Here is a 25,052-nt window from a genome sequence, read left to right as displayed (position 1 = left end):
AACATCTCTGCTCGCTGTTATCTGCTGCCTATCATCCTGCAACCTTGCCTTTAATGTACATGCTGAATGTTTGCTAAATTCATTTGTTGCATTGTATTACTTACTGCTGTACATCCATGCTGGGGTCACAGGAGATATTATCATGTTCAAGGTGTTAAGGCCCCGTCTCACATAGCGAGATCGCTAGCGAGATCGCTGCTGAGTCACAAGTTTTGTGACGCAACAGCGACCTCCATAGCGATCTCGCTATGTGTGACACGTACCAGCGATCAGGCCCCTGCTGCGAGATCGCTGGTCGTGTCAGAATGGCCTGGACCTTTTTTTGGTCGTTGAGGCCCCGCTGACATCGCTGAATCGGTGTGTGTGACACCGATCCAGCGATGTCTTCACTGGTAACCAGGGTAAACATCGGGTTACTAAGCGCAGGGCCGCGCTTAGTAACCCGATGTTTACCCTGGTTACCAAAAAAAACAAACAGTACATACTCGCCTTTCGGTGTCCCTTGCCGTCTGCTTCCTGCTCTCACTGACTCCCGGCCGTACAGTGAGAAGTGAGAGCACAGCAGTGACGTCACCGCTGCGCTCTGCTCTCACAGTACGGCACTCAGTCAGAGCAGGAAGCAGACGGCCAGGGACCTGGACACCGAAAGGCGAGTATGTAGTGTTTGTTTTTTTTGGTAACCAGGGTAAACATCGGGTTACTAAGCGCGGCCCTGCGCTTAGTAACCCGATGTTTACCCTGGTTACCCGGGTGCTGCAGGGGGACTTCGGCATCGTTGAAGACAGTTTCAACGATGCCGAAGTCGTTCCCCTGATCGTTGGTCGCTGGGGAGAGCGGTCTGTGTGACAGCTCCCCAGCGACCACACAGCGACTTACCAACGATCACGGCCAGGTCATATCGCTGGTCGTGATCGTTGGTAAATCGCTTAGTGAGACGGGGCCTTTAGAGCAAATGGTTGTAGCCAGGCCCAGTGCCTTTGATCATGTAACCTCCCTTGGGGTGTTGGCCAATTGCCAATTTATCCCAAATAAGGACCCACAATCCCTCTCACCTGATCCTTTACTCAGTCCTATAAATTTAGTAGCATCTTAAGGGATGCCCACGTGTGGGGTCAGGCACGGGCATTCCTGCAGCAAAGCATTACGCAGCTAAGCATAAAGAGTCCGCAGTTATTTCAACGGCAGTTAGTCACGGCAGGAGTCAGGACTCCACTCTATGTATCTGTCTCCTTTGGGTAGGTCTGCTGTGTAAGCACTTCTTATTACTTGGACCTAGCTTTTCTATTAACCCATCTTACTCCTTCACCATGTTTACCCATGCCCTTACAGTGTTCAAACCCCAGCACTCTCTAACCTAATAATCATCTCCCCTTCCCTCTTACCACCCCACCTGTCCTCCTCTGCTGACCTGCCCCTCAACTTAAAATCTGTCCTAATAAAACATAAAACAAGCCGGCCACTCTCCTTCTCCCACCTGCTCTCCATTTCACTGCTTCTCCTCACTGCTGGAGACGTATCTCCCAACCCTGGACCCCCACAGCTCATACCTCCCATTACTACCCCCTCCTATCGCTCCCTATCTAATATGAACTACCTTTATCTTTCCATCATAAAACCCGTGCCCCTGACGCCCACCCCCCTGCTCCCTCTCTCTGGAGCACTCTGGAATGGCCGCTCAATCTGCAATAGGCTTTATGTGATTCATGACCTTTTTCTCTCTTGCAATCTTGCCATAACCTTGGCCTCACAGAAACATGGCTAACACCCTCTGACACCGCCTACCCTGCTGCGCTGTGTTACGGAGGCCTCCACTTCACCCACAACCCTCGCCCGGCAACAGACATGGTGGAGGAGTGGGTCTTCTTTCTTCAAACTGCACCTTTAACCCAATTCCACCTCTACCCTCCCTTATCCTCCCCTCTTTTGAAGTCCATTCTGTCCGCATCTACTCTCCCTCCAACCTCCAAATGGCCATCATATACCGACCTCCAGGCCCGGCCACTGCCTTTATTGACCAATTCTCCACCTGGCTTCTTCACTTTCTCTCTGCTGACATTCCCACCATCATCATCGGTGACTTCAACATCCCCACTGATACCCTTCAGTCAACAGCCTCCAAACTTCTGTCCCTTACTTCATCTTTTGGACTTGCTCAGTGGTCCTCCTCAGCCACCCACACAGACGGACATACATTAGACCTGGTATTCACCCGTCTCTGCTCTCTATCTAACTTCACCACCTCCCCTCTCCCTCTATCTGACCACCATCTGCTCACCTTCTCATCCCTGTCCTCCTCACCGGTCACCCATGTCCAGCAACATGCTCACCCCCCACAGAAACCTTGCACACCTAGACACCCACACACTCTGACTCCATCCTACCACTGGCATCTATATCCTCACTCGACACAAGACACCGCCACTGCTTTCTACAATGCCACTCTCGCATCAGCTATTGACACAGTTGCCCCTCTCGTCCATGGCAGAGTGCGACGTATCAATAGACAACACTGGCACAATAACATCACTAAAAAGCTCCGGCACGTGTCCAGGGTTGCGGAGCGGCGTTGGAAAAAAACACACCTGCAAGATGACTTCACTGCATTCAAACAGGCAACACTCGCTTTTAAATGTGCTCTCACCTCTGCTAAACAGGCCTACTTCACAACCCTCATATCTTCCCTATCCTACAACCCCAAACAGTTATTCAAAACCTTCAACTCCCTCCTCCGCCCCCCACTGCCCCCTCCAACCTCCCTCATCTCTGCTGAGGACACACTTTAAAAATAAGATCGACCAGACAAGGCAAGTCTTCATTGTTCAACCACCGCAACCCCTTTGTATACCAGACCAATGCCCAAACCCCATAACCTCCCTATCCAACATCACTGAAGGGGGGCTTAATTGTCTCCTCTCCAAATCGCACCTCACCACCTGTGCGCTCGACCCCATCCCATCTCTTCCCCAACCTCACCACCACGCTTATCCCATCCCTAACCCACCTCTTCAACCTATCACTAACTTCTGGCACCTTCCCTTCTGCTTTCAAACATGCCACAATCACGCCTATCCTTAAAAAGCCAACCCTCGATCCAACTGCTATGACCAGCTATCGCCCAATATCGCTGCTCCCAATCGCTTCCAAACTCCTGGAGCAGCACGTCCTCCCACCTCTCATCTAACTTGCTCTTTGACAATCTACAATCTGGTTTCCCCCCCCATCACTCAACTGAGACAGCCCTGACCAAAATCACTAACGACCTACTTACAGCCAAAGCTAACGGACAATACTCTGTACTCCTCCTTCTAGACCTGTCCTCTGCTTTCGACACAGTTGACCACTGCCTCCTACTACAGATCCTCTTCTCCTTTGGCATCAAAGACCTCGCCCTATCCTGGATCTCCTCGTACCTTTCCAACCGCACATTCAGCGTCTCCCACTCCCATACTACCTCCTCATCCCATCCTCTCTCTGTTGGAGTCCCCCCAAGGCTCTGTTCTAGGACCCCAACTCTTCTCAATCTATACACTTGACTTGGGACAACTCAAAGTCCCATGGATTCCAGTACCACCTCTATGCTGATGACACTCAGATCTACCTCTCTGGCCCAGACGTCACCTCTCTGCTGTCCAGAATCCCGGAGTGTCTATCAGCCATATCCTCCTTCTTCTCCTCTCGCTTCCTCAAACTCAATGTAGACAAATCTGAACTCATCATCTTTCCTCCATCCCATAGATCTTCCTTACCTGACCTATCTATCGCAATCAATGACATCATGCTTTCCCCCATACCGGAAGTCCGCTGCCTCGGAGTAACCTTCGACTCTGCCCTGTCCTTTAAACCGCACATCCAAGCTCTTTCCTGTCACCTCCAGCTCAAAAATATCTCCAGAATCTGTCCGTTCCTTAACCGTCAATCTACTAAAATAATTGTGCATGCCCTCATCATCTCCCGCCTTGACTACTGCAACATCCTTTTCTGGGGCCTCCCTGCTAACACCCTTGCACCTGTCCAGTACATCCTTTACTCTGCTGCCCGACTAATTCATCTCTCTCCTCGCTACTCCTCCGCTTCCCCGCTCTGCTAATCTCCTCACTGGCTCCCATTCTCTCAACGTATCCAGTTCAAATTACTGATACTGACCTACAAATCCATCCATAACCTGTCTCCTCCATATATCTCTGAACTAATCTCCCGATATCTTCCCTCACGTAATCTCCGGTCCTCCCAAGACCTCCTTCTCTCCTCCACACTTATTCGCTCCTCACCCAACCGCCTCCAAGACTTCTCCCGAATATCCCCCATCCTCTCGAATTCTTTGCCCCAACACGTCCGACTATCAACCACGTTCGGATCCTTCAGGCGGAACCTGAAAACCCATCTCTTCAGGAAAGCCTACAGCCTGCTCTGACCCCGATGCCTCCTCACCATTACCGAAGCTACCGCCTCACCAACACCAGAGCTCCTGCAACCCCCAACCTACTGTCTCCTTCCCCACCATCCTGTAGAATGTAGGCCAGTAAGGGCAGGGTCCTCGCCCCTCTGTATCAGTCTGTCATTGTTTGTTTACTGTAAGTGATATCTGTAACATGTATGTAACCCATTCTCATGTACAGCACAATGGAATCAATGGTGCTATAGAAATAAATAATATTATAGTAATACAGGACCCCATCTATCAGAGTACCACCGACTACATATAGTAACACAGGACCCCCATCTATCAGAGTACCACCGATTACATATAGTAAGACGGGACCCCCATATATCAGAGTACCACCACTTACATACAGTCAGGGTGTTGACATCCTTGATCAAAAAATGATTGCAGTTTCCCATGTTTTGTTATACAGGTTTATTTCCTTTGTGAGTATTGAAACAACACAAAAAAACACAAAAAGAGGCAAGCTGGACATAATTTCACTTAAACCCCCAAAAATGAGTCGGACAAAATTGTTACCCTAAACTTCATATTTGGTTGCCCCCTTTGGAATAAATAACTGCGATCATTCGCTTCTTATAAGCATCCACAAGCTCCTTACACCTCTCAGCTGAGATCTTGGACGACTCTCTTGTAATCTTCTCCGGGTCCCTCATATGTGAAGAGTCTTCTCCCAGCAGTGATTGTAAGATCTCTCCACAGGGGATCACTGGGATTTAGATCTGGAGTCATTGCTGCCAGAACTCTCCAGCACTTTGTTTCCATCCATTTCTGGGGGATTCTTGAAGAATGTTTGGGGTCATTATCCTGCTCAAAGACCCATGACCTAGGATGCAATCCCAGCTTTCCGACACTGGGTGCTGCAATGCCATCCAAAATCCTTTGGTAATCTTCAGATCTTGGTCTCATCTGTCCACAAGATGCTTTCCCAGAAGGATTTTGGCTTACTCATATAGATTTTGGCAAATGCAATCTCACTTTTTTCTATGGCACGCACAATGCATAGATTTAGTCAACTTTCCCCTTTTTATCTGGTTTCAGGTGTGGTTCAATATTGCCTACACCTGTTACTTGCCACAGGTGAGTGTGAACGGGCATCACATGCTTGAAACAAAGTCGTTTACTCACAATTTTGGAAAGGTGCCAACAATTTTTCTCGACCATTTTGGGGGTTTTGTATGCAATTATGTCCAATTTGTCTTTTTTTTTCCTCTGATTTTTGTGTTGTTCCAATACACACAAAGGAAATAACCACGTGTAAGAAAGCATGTGGAAGTGCAATCATTTTCTGGGAGAAATACTTCATTTTCTGGAGCACTTTTGGCACTGACTGTATGCCAACACGGCACCCCATGTGATGCCATCAGACACAGCAGCCCTCTTTGGCACCAGAGTACCACCACTGCCATGGAGGTACTCCCACCTCAGAGTCGCAGCCCTGGCACAGACGCCGTGACCCTTCCTATCTCCCGCACACAGGCCCATCCGTCACGGCCGCTGATAACTGATGATTTATTCCGGACTTGTGATTGTTGAGGATTCTCCACAGTTTAAGAGAAGATTCATGACTTTCATTTAGGTGCTGACACTTTAGAAAAATCTTATTAATCAAGCGGCGTCTTCTGGACAGATGGTAATTAGTTAGCTGTACCCCCCCCCCACATCACTGTACCCTGATTTAAGGGGGGCGGGGCAGGGTCCGACCACAGACCTCACCCAGAATTAGGACTTCTCTTCATACAATTATTTTATTTGACACTTTATTGGATTCCGGTCGGTGACAGATGCCTGGTGACAACTCACAATGGTCGCCATTCTAGTGCTTTGAAGTTGTCACCCAGCTTTCCACACACCCTGATCGCCATTCTCCTCTACCATCAGAGGAGGGGGGGTACAGTCCCTTCTGCCACATAAGGGGAATTAATCCATGACAACCTGGATGTAAGTGCTAGGACAACCAGTTGTACAGTCTGCTCTCCCAGATGTCACTGGGTGGGAGGAGTGAAGTCTGATGGACAGCAGTCCCATGTAAATCCTCACATGTTGCTTTGTGTTGCAGTTAACAGATGCGTTTTCATTCATTTTCATTGTCAGGAGAGGCATCTGACCTCCGCCCCATGCAGGGGACACTGCCACACCAGGGGTCACATCCACCCCATGGCCAGGACTCCACCGGTCACCGCACATCTGTCCACAATCGTCTGATGGACAAATTATCCACATCACTTAGCTAATGAGTTGTCTGCAGCAGTCAGCACTGATCTATATTACCTCTGCGAGGCCTGATGGCCGTGTCGATGACATGGAGCGCTGACATTACTGCCTCACAGGAAGTAGGACCTCTGCTGCAAACAGGATCCCAACCTGTACTGGGGACCCCCAGATGGCAAAGAGCCCCTCACAGCTACCTGTACCCAACGGGGGTGATGTTCCTGCATCTAGACACAAGGAGCGTGACCTGAAGTCATTCCCCCTGCTCTCCATGGGGTAAGAGACCCTGGTATGGTGGTATAACAGGCACCTGCTGCTTTCAGCTCCATGAATGCCAAACAATAAAGGCTCTGCTCCCCCAGCACCGCAGAGAAGGCAGGACAGGACAGGACCACCATTCAGAAGCCCAAAGACACTGCTGACAACCCCTGTAGACGCTTTAATAGTTGTCAACCAGCTATTTCAGAAACAGATAAACTAAGAAACAGCAGAGTAACATTAAAATTGGAATCTACGGGGTGCAGCTCCTGGGGGCCACAAGCTGACAAAACCGGGAGCCTTATTTCAGGGGCCTAGTGATGGTCTCAATCACAGGGAAACTGTCCTCAGTCCCATGCACCCTCCCCCCCCCAATGGTGTAAGGCTACGTTCACATTTGCGTTGTGCGCCGCAGTGTCGGCGCCGCAGCGCACAACGCAAACAAAAACGCGGCAAAACGCACGCTAAAACGCTGCGTTTTGCGCCGCATGCGTCCTTTTTGGCCGAAAGTTGGACGCAAAAAAAATGCAACTTGAAGCGTTTCTTGCGTCCAACGCTTGCGGCCATGCGGCGCAAAACGCAGCACAACGCATGTCCATGCGCCCCCATGTTAAATATAGGGGCGCATGACGCATGCGGCGCCGCTGCGGCGCCCGACGCTGCGGCGCTGACCGCAAATGTGAACGTAGCCTAAGATAAATCTTGGTATCCAACTCCAGTGTAGCAGATTCCATCCCCTAGTGAAGCATATTTCCTGCCGATGTCTCCTCTAGTGTAGCAGATTACCTTTCGGTGTCCCCCTCTAGTGTAGCAGATTACCTTTCGGTGTCCCCCCTCTAGTGAAGCAGAATACCTTTCAGTGTCCCCCTCTAGTGTAGCAGATTACCTTTCGGTGTCCCCCTCTAGTGTAGCAGATTACCTTTCGGTGCCCCCCTCTATTGTAGCAGATCACATTTCGGTGTCCCCCTCTAGTGTAGCAGATTACCTTTCGGTGCCCCCCCTCTAGTGTAGCAGATTACCTTTCAGTGCCCCCCTCTAGTGTAGCAGATTACCTTTCGGTGCCCCCCCTCTAGTGTAGCAGATCACATTTCGGTGTCCCCCTCTAGTGTAGCAGATTACCTTTTGGTGCCCACCCTCTAGTGTAGCAGATTACCTTTCGGTGCCCCCCCCCTCTAGTGTAGCAGATTACCATTCAGTGTCACCCTCTAGTGTAGCAGATTACCTTTCGGTGCCCCCCCTCTAGTGTAGCAGATTACCTTTCAGTGCCCCCCTCTAGTGTAGCAGATTACCTTTCGGTGCCCCCCCTCTAGTGTAGCAGATCACATTTCGGTGTCCCCCTCTAGTGTAGCAGATTACCTTTCGGTGCCCCCCCCCCTCTAGTGTAGCAGATTACCTTTCGGTGTCCCCCTCTAGTGTAGCAGATTACCTTTCGGTGCCCCCCTCTAGTGTAGCAGATTACCTTTCGGTGTCCCCCCTCTAGTGAAGCAGAATACCTTTCGGTGTCCCCCTCTAGTGAAGCAGAATACCTTTCGGTGTCCCCCTCTAGTGTAGCAGATTACCATTCAGTGTCCCCCTGTAGTGTAGCAGATTACCTTTCGGTGCCCCCATCCTCTAGTGTAGCAGATTACATTTCGGTGTCCCCCTCTAGTGTAGCAGATAACCTTTCGGTGCCCCCCCTCTAGTGTAGCAGATTACCATTCAGTGTCCCCATCTAGTGTAGCAGATTACCATTCGGTGCCCCCCGTGCCCCCCTCTAGTGTAGCAGATTACCTTTCGGTGTCCCCTGTTGTGAACTATACTTTTTGGCTCCCTCTTGTGGTCACTAGTGATTTGGCACTTGGATTGTCTTTTACCAGGTTGGTGCTCACCTGCTTCGTTAGGCCTGGGGTGTTGCTATTTAAACTTCCTGGATTCTCAGTCCAGTGCCTGGCATCGTTGTAATCAGTTCACTTCTGTTTGCTCCTGTCTTCAGGTCCTGGTTCTTTGCAATATAAGCTAAGTCCTGCTTTCATACTCTTGATCATTTGCATTGTTCATATTTTTTGTCCAGCTTGTACAATATGTGATTCCTGTTATTGCTGGAAGCTCTAGGGGGGCTGATATTCTCCCCCCACACTGTCAGTCGGTTTGGGGGTTCTTGGATATTCAGCGTGGATATTTTGCAGGTTTTTTTGCTGCTGTTAGTGTTTGCGCTAGGATCAGGTATATGGTCAGCCTAGTTACCACTTCCCTATGAGCTGGTATTTATGTTTTGCAGACTTTGCTGTAATCTTTGAGGTCCCCTGCCATTGGGATCATAACAGTTTTCCATTCATCTCCCTGCCTAATGCGCACAAGGTTGTACGCACCACGAAGATCTATCTTGGTGAACCACTTGGCGCCCTTAATCCGAGCAAACAAGTCTGACAATAGCGGCAACGGATACTGAAACTTAACAGTGATTTTATTCAGAAGCCGATAGTCTATACAAGGTCTCAAAGACCCGTCTTTCTTGGCCACAAAAAAGAATCCCGCACCGAGAGGGGAAGAGGATGGACGAATATGCCCCTTCTCCAAAGACTCCTTGACATAAGAATGCATCGCGGCATGCTCAGGTACAGACAAATTAAATAATTGTCCCTTAGGAAATTTACTGCCAGGAATCAAATCTATAGCGCAGTCACAGTCCCTATGAGGAGGAAGAGCACTGGACCTGGACTCACTGAATACATCCTGATAGTCACACAAATACTCAGGAACTTCTGAAGGAGTAGAAGTAGCAATAGACACCGGCGGAGAATCGCAATGAATTCCCTGACAACCCCAACTTGAGACAGACATAGCCTTCCAATCCAAAACAGGATTATGGGTCTGTAACCATGGCAGACCTAAAACGACCAAATCATTCATTTTATGCAGAACAAGAAAACGAATCACCTCCCGATGTTCAGGAGTCATGCACATGGTCACTTGTGTCCAATACTGCGGTTTATTTTCCGCCAGTGGCGTAGCATCAATTCCTCTGAGAGGAATCGGAACCTTTAAAGGCTCCAGGACAAAACCGCAGCGCTTGGCAAACGACAAGTCCATAAGACTCAGGGCAGCACCTGAATCCACAAATGCCATAACAGGGTAGGAAAACAATGAACAAATTAAAGTCACAGACAAAATAAATTTAGGCTGCAAATTACCAATGGTGACAGGACTGACAACCTTGGTTAGGCGTTTAGAGCATGCTGATATAACATGTGTAGAATCACCACAGTAAAAACACAGCCCATTCTGACGTCTATGATTTTGTCGTTCGGTTCTAGTCAGGATTCTATCGCATTGCATTGAGACAGGTGTCTGTTCAGACAACACCGCCAGAGGTTTAGCAGATTTGCGCTCCCGCAAACGCCGATCAATCTGAATAGCCAGCGCCATAGAATCATTCAGACTTGTAGGAATTGTAAAACCCACCATCACATTCTTAATGGCTTCAGAAAGGCCATTTCTGAAATTTGCGGCCAGAGCACATTCATTCCATCGAGTAAGCACGGACCATTTCCGAAATTTTTGGCAGTACACCTCAGCTTCATCCTGGCCCTGAGAGATGGCCAGTAGAACTTTTTCTGCCTGAATTTCAAGATTAGGCTCCTCATAAAGCAATCCGAGCGCCAGAAAAAACGCATCAACATCCGCCAATGCAGGATCTCCTGGCGCTAACGAGAAAGCCCAATCCTGAGGGTCGCCACGCAAGAAGGAGATAATAATTTTGACTTGCTGAGCTGAATCTCCAGACGAACGAGGTTTCAAAGATAGAAACAATTTACAATTATTCCTAAAATTCCTAAATTTAAAATCGATCTCCAGAGAACAGCTCAGGAATAGGTATCTTAGGCTCTGACATAGGACTGCTAACAACAAAATCCTGAATGCCCTGCACATGTGCAGCAAGCTGATCCACACTAATAATCAAGGTCTGAACATTCATGTCTGCAGCAAAGCTTCAAGCCACTCAGAGATAAAGGGGAGGAAGAAAAAAAACCAAAAAACTCAGAACTTCTTTTCTTTTAATCCCACTTCAGCAATGCATTAACTATTTATGGCCTGGCATACTGTTATGATCCCAATGGCAGGGGACCTCAAAGATTACAGCAAAGTCTGCAAAACATAAATACCAGCTCATAGGGAAGTGGTAACTAGGTATCGCTAATTTTTCTAGCGTTGTTAAACCTTTGACGGATATGACCAAGAAAGGTTCTGATGTGGCTAATTGGGCTCCTGCAGCCGTGGAGGCCTTCCAGGAGCTGAAGCGCCGGTTTACTTCGGCGCCTGTTTTGTGCCAGCCTGATGTCTCACTTCCCTTTCAGGTTGAAGTGGATGCTTCTGAGATCGGTGCTGGGGCTGTTTTGTCGCAGAGAGGCTCTGGTTGTTCTGTGATGAGACCATGTGCCTTTTTCTCTAGGAAGTTTTCGCCTGCTGAGCGGAACTATGATGTTGGTAATCGGGAGTTGTTGGCCATGAAGTGGGCATTTGAGGAGTGGCGTCATTGGCTCGAGGGTGCTAAGCATCGTGTGGTGGTCTTGACTGATCACAAAAATCTGATGTATCTCGAGTCTGCTAAGCGCCTGAATCCTAGACAGGCTCGTTGGTCATTGTTTTTCTCTCGTTTTGACTTTGTGGTCTCATACCTGCCTGGTTCGAAGAATGTTAAGGCTGATGCTCTCTCTAGGAGCTTTGTGCCTGACTCTCCTGGAGTCTCGGAGCCAGCTGGTATTCTTAAAGAGGGAGTGATCGTGTCGGCCATATCTCCGGATTTGCGACGTGTGTTGCAGAGATTTCAGGCTGGTAGACCTGACTCGTGTCCACCCGACAGACTGTTTGTTCCTGATAAATGGACCAGCAGAGTCATTTCCGAGGTTCATTCCTCGGTGTTGGCAGGGCATCCGGGAATTTTTGGTACCCGAGATTTGGTGGCTAGGTCCTTTTGGTGGCCTTCCTTGTCACGGGATGTGCGGTCATTTGTGCAGTCCTGTGGGACTTGTGCTCGGGCTAAGCCTTGTTGTTCTCGTGCTAGCGGGTTGCTTTTGCCCTTGCCCGTCCCGAAGAGGCCTTGGACGCACATTTCCATGGATTTCATTTCTGATCTTCCGGTGTCTCGGGGAATGTCTGTCATCTGGGTGGTGTGTGATCGTTTTTCCAAGATGGTCCATTTGGTACCCTTGCCTAAGTTGCCTTCCTCTTCCGATCTGGTTCCTTTGTTTTTTCAGAATGTGGTTCGTTTACATGGCATTCCGGAGAATATCGTGTCCGACAGAGGATCCCAGTTTGTGTCCAGATTCTGGCGATCTTTTTGTGCTAAGATGGGCATTGATTTGTCGTTTTCATCTGCCTTCCATCCTCAGACTAATGGTCAAACGGAGCGATCTAATCAGACACTGGAGGCTTATTTGAGGTGTTTTGTTTCTGCGGACCAGGATGATTGGGTGACCTTCTTGCCATTGGCGGAGTTTGCCCTTAATAATCGGGCTAGTTCCGCTACTTTGGTTTCGCCATTCTTCTGCAACTCTGGTTTTCATCCTCGTTTCTCCTCGGGTCATGTTGAGTCTTCTGACTGTCCTGGGGTGGATTCCGTGGTGGATAGGTTGCAGCGGATTTGGAATCATGTGGTGGACAACTTGAAGTTGTCACAGGAGAAGGCTCAGCGTTTTGCCAACCGCCGCCGCGGTGTGGGCCCCCGACTTCGTGTTGGGGATTTGGTTTGGTTGTCTTCTCGGTATGTCCCTCTGAAGGTTTCCTCTCCTAAGTTTAAGCCTCGCTTTATTGGTCCTTATAAAATTTTGGAAGTTCTTAACCCGGTTTCTTTTCGTTTGGATCTTCCGGTGTCGTTTGCCATTCACAACGTGTTCCATAGGTCTTTGTTACGGCGGTACGTTGTGCCTGTGGTTCCTGCTGTTGAGCCTCCTGCTCCGGTGTTGGTTGAGGGCGAGTTGGAGTACGTGGTGGAGAAGATCTTGGATTCTCGTCTCTCTAGACGGAGGCTCCAGTATTTGGTCAAATGGAAGGGCTATGGTCAGGAGGATAATTCCTGGGTGGCCGCCTCTGATGTTCATGCGGCCGATTTGGTTCGTGCCTTCCACGCTGCTCATCCTGGTCGCCCTGGTGGTCTTGGTGAGGGTTCGGTGACCCCTCCTTAAAGGGGGGGTACTGTTGTGAACTATACTTTTTGGCTCCCTCTTGTGGTCACTAGTGATTTGGCACTTGGATTGTCTTTTACCAGGTTGGTACTCACCTGCTTCGTTAGGCCTGGGGTGTTGCTATTTAAACTTCCTGGATTCTCAGTCCAGTGCCTGGCATCGTTGTAATCAGTTCACTTCTGTTTGCTCCTGTCTTCAGGTCCTGGTTCTTTGCAATATAAGCTAAGTCCTGCTTTCGTACTCTTGATCATTTGCATTGTTCATATTTTTTGTCCAGCTTGTACAACATGTGATTCCTGTTATTGCTGGAAGCTCTAGGGGGGCTGATATTCTCCCCCCACACCGTCAGTCGGTTTGGGGGTTCTTGGATATTCAGCGTGGATATTTTGCAGGGTTTTTTGCTGCTGTTAGTGTTTGCGCTAGGATCAGGTATATGGTCAGCCTAGTTACCACTTCCCTATGAGCTGGTATTTATGTTTTGCAGACTTTGCTGTAATCTTTGAGGTCCCCTGCCATTGGGATCATAACAGTCCCCCCTCTAGTGTAGCAGATTACCTTTCGGTACCCCCTCCTCTAGTGTAGCAGATTACATTTCGGTGTCCCCCTCTAGTGTAGCAGATTACCTTTCGGTGTCCCCCCTCTAGTGTAGCAGATTACCATTCAGTGTCCCCCTGTAGTGTAGCAGATTACCTTTCGGTGTCCCCCTCTAGTGTAGCAGATTACCTTTCGGTGTTCCCCTCTAGTGTAGCAGATTACCTTTCGGTGTCCCCCTCTAGTGTAGCAGATTACGTTTGGGTGTCCCCCTCCAGTGTAGCAGATTACCAGTCAGTGTCCCCCTCTAGTGTAGCAGATTACCACTCAGTGTCCCCCTCTAGTGTAGCAGATTACGTTTCGGTGTCCCCCTCTAGTGTAGCAGATTACGTTTCGGTGTCCCCCCCACAACTGTAGCGGATTACCTTTCGATGCCCCCTCTCTAGTGTAGCAGATTACGTTTCGGTGTCCCCCTCTAGTGTAGCAGATTACTATTCAGTGTCCCCCTCTAGTGTAGCAGATTACCTTTCGGTGTCCCCCTCTAATGTAGCAGATTACCTTTCGGTGCCCCCTCTAGTGAAGCAGACTACCATTCGGTGCACCCCTCTAGTGTAGCAGATTACCATTCAGTGTCCCCCTCTAGTGTAGCAGATTACCTTTGGTGTCCCCTCTAGTGTAGCAGATTACCTTTCGGTGTCCCCCTCTAATGTAGAAGATTATCATTTGGTGTCCCCCTCTAGTGTAGCAGATTACCTTTCGGTGTCCCCCTCTAGTGAAGCAGATTACCTTTCGGTGCCCCCCTCTAGTGAAGCAGATTACCTTTCGGTGTCCCCCTCTAGTGTAGTAGATTTCCCACCAGTGTCCTCTTCAGTGCAGTAGATTTTGTCCACTCGGTATAGCAGATTTCTGGTTGCTGCCCCCCTCTTTATCCCCCACTATACCAAGCTCTCGTGCTGTAATAATAAAATGAATTATTTAGGCCACAGTCGTCACCATGAAGCAGATACGGCTTTGTGCCTACAATATAATTGTTCATTAAAACAAACGACGCCTGCTCCATCCGCAGACGCTGCGCTGTCAAAGAGCAGGACCTCGAAAAAGTGATTAATAAGATTGTCGCCTTCCCGGCAAATTCTGTGCAAGTGAAATTTCATCGGCGTGACAGAGAAACATGAGTTTAATTCTGTGCATTAAGTGCTGAGGATCCGGATGAAGGACGCACCGAGGAGTCCAATTAGGTTAATTGAAAAGATTGTACTGGAGTCTGCAGCGACGCGGCACAGCCACCAACACCACGGATTCTGCGGAATAAGAGCTACAACTGCAGAGAAGCTGCTACTAAAACCATGTTGTCTTTACATGGAGCCCATCGATATTCATCTTACAACACTTCTCCCGTGCTTCCCCCATACTCTGGAACTCTCTACCCCAACACATCAGGCTCTCGTCTACCACGGAAACCTTCAAAAAGAACCTGAAGAACTACCTCTTCCGACAAGCCTACAGCCTGCAGTGATCCCCAGTGTACTGTACAGATGCATGACCAGCTCTACCCTCTCCTACTGTATCCTCACCCATCCACTGCAGACTGAGCCCTCGCGGGCAGGGTCCTCCCTCCTAGTGTATCCTCACCCATCCCCTGCAGACTGTGAGCCCTCGCGGGCAGGGTCCTCCCTCCTAGTGTATCCTCACCCATCCCATGCAGACTATGAGCCCTCGCGGGCAGGGTCCTCCCTCCTAGTGTATCCTCACCCATCCCCTGCAGACTGTGAGCCCTTGCGGGCAGGGTCGTCCCTCCTAGTGTATCCTCACCCATCCCCTGCAGACTGTGAGCCCTTGCGGGCAGGGTCCTCCCTCCTAGTGTATCCTCACCCATCCCATGCAGACTGTGAGCCCTTGCGGGCAGGGTCCTCCCTCCTAGTGCATCCTCACCCATCCCCTGCAGACTGTGAGCCCTCGCGGGCAGGGTCCTCCCTCCTAGTGTATCCTCACCCATCCCCTGCAGACTGTGAGCCCTTGCGGGCAGGGTCCTCTCTCCTCCTGTAGACTGAGCCCTCACGGGCAGGGTCCTCTCTCATTCTGCAGACTGTGAGCCCTCGCGGGCAGGGTCCTCTCTCCTAGTGTATCCTCACCCATCCCCTGCAGACTGTGAGCCCTCGCGGGCAGGGTCCTCTCTCATTCTGTACTTATGTGTGCCTTGTTTGCTCATTTTTATTGTAATTATCTATATTTGCCCCTTTGCACATGTAAAGCGCCATGAAATAAATGGCGCTATAAAAATGTCTAATAATAATAATAATCTTAGATAACACAGACCTGGATAATACAATCCCATGTATTAAATGGCCAACATAGGTGCCCGCTAGGGGCAGAGAGAAGCCGACTACATCTGCACCTTTCCCTCTGTCCGCCAAACCAAATACTTGACAGCAGCCATGACTGTCGGTGCACTCCTGACTACCTACCTACCTGGCACTGACTGTCTGTGGCGCCCTTCTCCTGACTACCTACCTAGCACTGACTGTCGGGGGCGCCCTTCTTCTGATTACCTATCCAGCACTGACTGTCGGGGAAGGGGGGTGGCCTTCTCCTGACTACCTATCCAGCACTGACTGTCGGGGGTTCCCTTCTCCTGACTACCTACCTGGCACTGGCTGTCGGTGGCGCCCTTCTCCTCTCTGGCACTGACTGTCGGAGGCGCCCTTCTCCTCTCTGGCACTGACTGTCGGAGGCGCCCTTCTCCTCTCTGGCACTGACTGTCGGAGGCGCCCTTCTCCTCTCTGGCACTGACTGTAGTGGGCGTCCTTCTCCTCTCTGGCACTGACTGTCGGGGGCACGCTTCTCTTCTCTGGCATTGACTGTCGGGGGCGCCCTTCTCCTGACTACCTACCTGGCACTGACTGTCGGGGGCGCCCTTCTCCTCTCTGGCACTGACTGTCGGGGGCGCCCTTCTCCTGACTACCTATCCAGCACTGACTGTCGGGGGGGTGGGTGGCCTTCTCCTGACTACCTATCCAGCACTGACTGTCGGGGGTTCCCTTCTCCTGACTACCTACCTGGCACTGACTGTCGGGGGGGGCCCTTCTCCTGACTACATACCTGGCACTGACTGTCAGGGGTTCCCTTCTCCTGACTACCTACCTGGCACTGACTGTCGGGGGCGTCCTTCTCCTGACTACCTACCTGGCACTGACTGTCGGGGGCGCCCTTCTCCTGACTACATACCTGGCACTGACTGTCGGGGGCGCCCTTCTCCTGACTACCTACCTGGCACTGACTGTCTGGGGCGCCCTTCTCCTGACTACCTATCTGGCACTGACTGTCGGGGGCGCCCTTCTCCTGACTACCTATCTGGCACTGACTGTCGGGGGCGCCCTTCTTCTGATTACCTACCTGGCACTGACTGTCTGGGGCGCCCTTCTCCTGACTACCTATCTGGCACTGACTGTCGGGGGCGCCCTTCTTCTGACTACCTACCTGGCACTGACTGTCGGGGGCGCCCTTCTCCTGACTACCTACCTGGCACTGACTGTCGGGGGCGCCCTTCTCCTGACTACCTACCTGGCACTGACTGTCGGGGGCGCCCTTCTCCTGATTACCTACCTGGCACTGACTGTCGGGGGCGCCCTTCTTCTGATTACCTACCTGGCACTGACTGTCGGGGGCGTCCTTCTCCTGACTACCTACCTGGCACTGACTGTCGGGGGCGCCCTTCTCCTGACTACCTACCTGGCATCGATTGTCGGGGGCGCCCTTCTCCTCTCTGGCACTGATGGACCAATCATCAGACATTGAACATTTGACTAAATCCGCTTTCTATAAAATTCAATAATTGCATTATCCCCAGGGAGAGAAATATTTGCTCCCATCAGTAGATTCACAGCACAGAGACACTAAACTACAGACTAACTCCAATATTTCTTTTCCTTCACATTTTCGCTTGATGTTGTGGGCGCATCAGACATTGTCCGCATCGTCCGCATTGTTCTCCTGGCAGGGAAGGTATGTTCAGAAGTCAGCCTCACATTACAAAGTAACAGTGCTGTAACCACGGCAACAAGCAACAGCACCCCCCCCATGTATCAATCGTTTCCCGTATAAACGACTTAAGGGCATTTTTTTCCCTCCCTTCTCATTTCTCCCGTAGATTTAATGGGTGTCATCTGTGCTCATCAGAAGAAATATTCCAATTCTGCAGTTGGAGGATTATTCTGCATCTGTAGTCCAGCCTGCGGCTGTGGTGCAACTACAACCCCCATCATCATCCTGAAGACATTGATATTTCCTGCTGACTTGTATGGTGCTCGCTCCACAACGGACCGATCACCTGGAAATGATGGGCGTGCCCCCCGGCCCACACTACACGGGCGCAGGACCCCACGTGCGTTTAGTACTGTGAGACCCCTGGGAATCCTGCAGAGGATGGCTAGGAGCAGGCTCGTGTGTCAGCATGGCACCAATGTTCCCTCCTCGTAATTGGATTTCTGGGGATGACGTGACCTCTGCCGGCATCAGATGGGTCGTACTATGGACTTCATCACAGCGTGGGCTTCACACCCGGCGTGTCGTGGGGTGACCGGCACAGGAGGTCTGGGCACAGCGGCTGCACCGCCTCCACTATAATCACACAGGATCCGGTGGATTATTCCTCATTTGTTTAGAATGGATCCTTTAGATTTCTGTTATTTTCTGCAGGTGTGACAAAGATGAACCGTCAGGCTTCGTTCACACCGGTGTATGAGGATTCACTAGAAAATCTGTCAATTTCTGGTATTAATAACACAAGGGGGCGCTGTAAAGTGGCAGCCAGGGGCAGATTATGGTCTGTTCAGTAATTGGAGATGATCTATGGTAACTACAACTCCCAGCACAGCCTGACCTCACAGGTGGCGGACCACCCATGTGCAGGAGTGGGGGTGTAGCTAATACACAGTAATCCAACAGAATAACTCGGATGATAGTAGAATATTCACCTGTGAGGAGCCTGCAGCCATCGCTGCCTATAATAGCCAACCAAGGTCTGCTCCATCTGCGACTGTCACACACACAGCACCGAGGACGCAGCAGGAGCGTCGCGCAGAGTTCAGACCAATGCAACCAGTGCGCTCCTCACTGTGGCGGTGCAATTCGCTGACATTGCAGCTTTAGTTGTGTGCAGAGAAATCCCGCATGTTACTGCAATAACAGAACGGATTTATGACTCGCGGATAAAAGATGAACGTCTCTGCTCCGCATTAGTCTATGGCGGCACAAGAAAAAGGACTTGTGGAAAGTGACATCCAGATGGCAGAACTAAGCCAGCAAGTGTCCGAGGAGTCGGGTCCATCCGTGATGAAAACTGATGGGCCACAGTCCTTGTACTGGGGGCTGTGAATAAGCACCATGGTGTCCGCCATGTTACTGGGCGAAGCAGGGCAGATGGACGTATGGACGCTCCCGCCCGTCCTCAGGGTCCACTGCACATTTCAGCAGATTTATGGGCACCGGACAAAACTGATAATCCAGCACCTGAGCAGCCGCCTTCTTGGCTCTTTACTGCCGGCCGTGGCTGCTGGTATCACTGGGTTTATAGCAGCGGAGGAGGACGACGTGCGGATATCACACTCCGATCAATACCTGACATTGTTCTAGGGGCAAAACCTTCATTAGTGAGAGCTCAGATAACAGATGGATGCCCGGGGCCCCGGGGGACACAGCGGCTCACGAGCTACACAGGAGCTATATATATATATATATATACATACACACACAGTATATATATATATATATATATATATATATATATATACACATACATACATACATACATACATACATACATACACACACACACAGAGAGGGAGCGATCTGTGTGTATATACATGTACCAATATACCTACATGTGAGGGGGCTCATCCAGGACTGCAAGGGAGTGGGATGTAAATCAAAACAGCACAGAGGACCCCGCTGTGATCTGCCATAGGGTCCCTGTACTTTGAATCACCCTCCACACCTCCTGGTAGAAGCCGCCATCTTACCAATATCACAATATGCATTAGGGATTGGCAATGACTTCTTTCTAATGTGGCGTCTGACCGGTGGAGTCGGTGCCTGATTGGTGTTGTCTGATCAGTGGCGTCTGACTGGTGGCGTCTTACCAATGGCGTCTGATAGGTGGAGTCGGCGTCTGACCGGTGGTGCCGGCCATTTCGGGGTCTTTGGTTTGAACAGACAGAGCCGGTTCTGAGACCCAATAGTCAATACCCGCATGAAGAGGCGCTGCAGGAACGCTGCGGCTACAAACACCTAGGAATGACTATGACGGAGGAAATGTGAAAGTGTAAAAATGAAAAATACAGAAACTTATTTTTGGATTTATTAATAAAAGTTGAAGTGATTGCATTGGCCATTTGTGATGTCACCCAGCTTTCCATAGGCCCTGAGTGGCACAGAATGCTGGGTGATCAGCGGCACAATGAGCAGCGCACGTCCTGGTGATGGCGCTGATGAATCTACACGCCCAGATAATGGAGTAATAATGCAGATACTGGGGGTTATAATCCGCGCACCGCACGTCCCCCCCAGGAGAAGCACCTGCATCTATTCACTGCAATGAAAATAAATTATTGAAGAGATTGACTCTGTGAATGTCATCTTACACAAACAGCGCGAGGGTCTCAGATCAGAGGGATTCTTCCTGCGGAGAGGAGGACCCCGGGCACGTGTGGACCTGACTTCATCTGCTCCGTCCTATTCATGTCACAGCGCCATTGTGTGCCTGCGGTTTCTTTTGAAAACAATACTTCTCTCAGATCAAAGGGGGATGGGTGAAGAGCGAGGCCCCTCGGGGGGATGCAGGGCAGAAGTGGGGTCTCATCTCCAGTACAGGGGTCTGACCATCACAAGGTAAAGTGGAAGGTCTGGACCTCTGCACCGGGCAACACTGCAAACCATGACATGTAAAAGATTACCACAAAGCAAGAAATACACAGCTCCTCACTAACATGTCTGCAGACCCCCCCCCCGAGAAACGGGACAGGATAATGGCACCGACACTCGGGGTACGGGATAATGACGCCGACACTCGGGGTACAGAATAATGGCACCGACACTCGGGGTACAGGATAATGACACCGACACTCGGGGTACGGGATAATGACACTGACACTCGGGGTACAGGATAATGACGCAGACACTCGGGGTACGGGATAATGACGCAGACACTCGGGGTACGGGATAATGACGCTGACACTCGGGGTACAGGATGATGGCGCTGATACTCGGGGGTACAGGATAATGACACTGACACTCGGGGGTACAGGATAATGGCACCGACACTCGGGGTACGGGATAATGACGCAGACACTCGGGGTACGGGATAATGACGCAGACACTCGGGGTACAGGATAATGACACCGACACTCGGGGTACAGAATAATGGCACCGACACTCGGGGTACGGGATAATGACGCCGACACTCGGGGTACAGAATAATGGCACCGACACTCGGGGTACAGGATAATGACACCGACACTCGGGGTACGGGATAATGACACTGACACTCGGGGTACAGGATAATGACGCAGACACTCGGGGTACGGGATAATGACGCAGACACTCGGGGTACGGGATAATGACGCTGACACTCGGGGTACAGGATGATGGCGCTGATACTCGGGGGTACAGGATAATGACACTGACACTCGGGGGTACAGGATAATGGCACCGACACTCGGGGTACGGGATAATGACGCAGACACTCGGGGTACGGGATAATGACGCAGACACTCGGGGTACAGGATAATGACACCGACACTCGGGGTACAGAATAATGGCACCGACACTCGGGGTACGGGATAATAACGCAGACACTCGGGGTACGGGATAATGACGCAGACACTCGGGGTACGGGATAATGACGCAGACACTCGGGGTACGGGATAATGACGCAGACACTCGGGGTACGGGATAATGGCGCTGACACTCGGGGTACAGGATAATGACGCTGACACTCGGGGTACGGGATAATGACGCTGACACTCGGGGTACGGGATAATGACGCTGACACTCGGGGTACGGGATAATGACGCTGACACTCGGGGGTACAGGATAATGACACCGACACTCGGGGTGCAGGATAATGACACTGACACTCGGGGTACAGGATACTGGCACTGACACTTGGGGTACAGGATACTGGCACTGACACTCGGGGTGTAGGATAATGACACTGACACTCAGGGGTTATGATGCGGACATCAGGGGTACAGGCTGTTGACACTTGGGGGGGACGGGTGGCTCTTCAGCCAGCAGGGTACACTTTGTACGCCTTTACTCCCATTTCTCGCCCTCTTAACAATTAACATGTTGAGCGTGAAATCTTAATCCCATTACCGGATGACTTGTAAGCTGCGAGCGGGTAAGCGATGAAGGTGAATCCCTGAAGATAAGGAGGATTACTTTCATCTATTAAGAAGATGTGAAGGGAAAGAGAGAACTATCACCGGGAGAAGGATCCTGGTAATCGGTGTCCGGTCACAAGAAATCCTTCTATTATGGGATATCATCACATCATAAAGATCCACAACGTTCCAATAGAACCAATGTTACAACTTTAAGATCTTTGCTCGCTGTTCATAAATGGAAGCTAAAAACCTGTACCGACCTAATGCTTTTCCCAGCTGAAGTTTTGCTGCAGTGTATCCGGTCTAGACTATCATCGGGACGTGGATCTGTTACAAAGTATCCCAGCAGATAATAATGTAGCAGGAGAGATCACTGAGGATGAAATAGAAACTGTGGCACTAATTCCGCTCTGTATTTAGCTCTCGGAGGATTGTCTCGGCTGAATCGAACCCTCAGTGTGAAACAATTAGGAGTCTTCAGTCTCTAAACACAAACAACAATATTTCCATTCACTGACAGCAAGCAGAAACCTTGAGGGAGGGGGAGAACTGAAGCACAAAGTTTCATTGTACGGTGCCCGTCTGCAGCTATGGAGGGTGTCCTTGTGGAATTGGCGCAGGAGCGACATATAATGTATTCATGGCGGTGTGTGATCCCGGCTCCGAGCAGCAGGACGTCTGGGCATTGAGTGGAGCAGCTGCTGCCCTGCCGGGGCCGGGCCGCCTGTTTGCTTAGCTTCCAATTACAATCCACTTTTCCTGGTAAATACATTCAGCATCTCCAGATGATCGCCGCTCTGATAAAGGACGGGAGGAAGAAATAGGAAAATTCTCCATTTCCAGCTGAAGTAACGTCAGGAGATAAGGTGACGTCTGGGGATCAGGACCCCTCTCGGCCCAAACCCGGGGCCAGATCTGTGATGACGAGCTCTCCATTATGCTTCAGTGTTCCAATGTCTCAGTTTTCAATATCTCTGCTTGCTGTCCGATAACCTCCGCTCTATTAGCATTTCTGTATAATCCGGATTAGTGAGACCCCCGGATGCTTGGATTTCTATGGGATGGTAAGCTCTTGTGGTGAGGGACCAATACTAAGCTCTTGTGCAGCGCGGTGCCGTCCTAGGGGATAAATACTTCTGATATGTCGATGCCCCGGCAGCGCTGAGCCCGTTTATCCTGGAACGTCCACATCCAGATCCTCATATTTCCAATTCTTCAGACAATGCCATAGACTAAAGAGAATCCGCTGGAGATCCTGAAGTGATGGCGTGGTAGACGTTCTGGCACGGCCCCGGCCTGCTGTGCGACACGTGTGACTGGTTGGCAACAAAAAGCAAAAACTGTCGCAGAAGGAGAAACACGACACTGAAATGTATCAGGCTGCAAATATGAAGTGTAAACATCGTCCCCGAGCCAAAGCCACGGATCTCCGAATATCCGAACCTTCCTGTTCCTCTACAGGTCAGGGAAGGACGTCACTCCAGGGAAGACCAGGACATTCCTGTGGTCCAGCATAAGATGGCCCTGACACTATCAGTCAGGCACCGATTGGGATCATACAATAATCTGGAGAGGAGATTTCCGTTCTGGAGTAAATATTATTTTACCTACTCTGACAGCCAAAAACATAAGAAAAAGTAAAACTATCAGATATCCTGAGTAATAATAAAAATACAAAAGTTCATTCAAAAGGATCACAGAAAAAGAGAGAGGAGGCAATAAAGACTAAAGACTGCACACAGGCAAAATGGGCACGTCTGACACTGGGCCAGTCACAGAATTCAGTGCATCTAGATATTGGCATTAATGGTCAAGAATATTACTCAAGAAACAAGAGCACAGCCCCATAAGGCCAAAAAGATGATCTGCAAACCAAGGTATAATAGTCAGTACAAGTGTGTGTGTTCCGTATAATTACCCCAAGCACTAAGGCCAGAGGGTGGAAAAGCTCAATGCGTGCCCACCTCAACGCACGTTTCGGCAGAGTTTTCGACACCCAACTAGTCTGAGCCACAGCCACCCCTGTACAAGACGCAGTTACTTCTGTGTGAGCCGAAGTCACCTCTGTACAAGCCGCAGCCACCTCTGTGTGAGCCTCAGCCACCTCTGTACAAGCCGCAGCCACCTCTGTGTGAGCCGCAGCCACCTCTGTGTGAGCCGCAGCCACCTCTGTGTGAGCCGCAGCCACCTCTGTGTGAGCCGCAGCCACCTCTGTGTGAGCCGCAGCCACCTCTGTGTGAGCCTCAGCCACCTCTGTACAAGCCGCAGCCACCTTTGTGAGCCCCACCCACCTCTGTGTGAGCCTCAGCCACCTCTGTACAAGCCGCAGCCACCTCTGTGTGAGCCGCAGCCACCTCTGTACAAGTCGCAGCTACCTCTGCGTGACCCGCTGCCACCTGTATGAGCACAGCCACCTCTGTAAAGGGCGCAGCCACCTTTGTACAAGCCACAGCCACCCCATACGAGCTGTAGCCACCCCGTATGAGCCGTAGCCACCCCTGTATTATGAGCCACAGCCAGCCACCCCTGTAGGGGCAGCAGCCACCACTGTGTGAGCCACAGTCTGTATTGGTTACAACCACCTCTGTATGAGCCGCAACCACCTCTGTATATGTTGCAGCCCTCCGTGTGTGACCTGCAGCCCTCTGTGTGAGTGACCCGCAGCCCTCTGTGTGTGTGACCCGCAGCCCTCCGTGTGTGTGACCCGCCGACCTCCGTGTGGGATCAGCAGCCCTCCGTGTGTGACCCGCAGCCCTGTGTGTGTGACCCGCAGCCCACTGTGTGTGTCCCGCAGCCCTCCATGTGTGACCCGCAGCCCTGTGTGTGTGTGACCCGCAGCCCTCCGTGTGGGATCCGCAGCCCTACATATGTGACCCGCAGCCCTTCATGGGGGATCCGCAGCCCTCCATGTGGGATCCGCAGCCCTCCGTGTGTGACCCGCAGCCCTCCGTGTGTGACCCGCAGCCCTCCGTGTGTGACCCGCTGCCCTACGTGTGACCCGCTGCCCTACGTGTGTGACCCGCAGCCCTCCATGGGGGATCCGCAGCCCTCCGTGTGTGACCCGCA

At 50.8% G+C, this 25,052-nt stretch overlaps 1 protein-coding gene across 24 annotated transcripts in view; it reads right to left on the bottom strand.

Moving 5' to 3' along the window:
* Positions 1 to 25,052, bottom strand: part of ROBO3 (roundabout guidance receptor 3) — a 552,219-nt gene that overhangs the window by 62,392 nt on the left and 464,775 nt on the right. The gene's annotated exons all lie outside the window — the stretch shown is intronic.

The sequence above is a fragment of the Ranitomeya variabilis genome, chromosome 4 (assembly GCF_051348905.1).
Source record: "Ranitomeya variabilis isolate aRanVar5 chromosome 4, aRanVar5.hap1, whole genome shotgun sequence".
Classification (NCBI taxonomy): domain Eukaryota; kingdom Metazoa; phylum Chordata; class Amphibia; order Anura; family Dendrobatidae; genus Ranitomeya; species Ranitomeya variabilis.
Note: the sequence above shows the minus strand (reverse complement) of the source record. Positions and strands in the feature narration are given on the sequence as shown.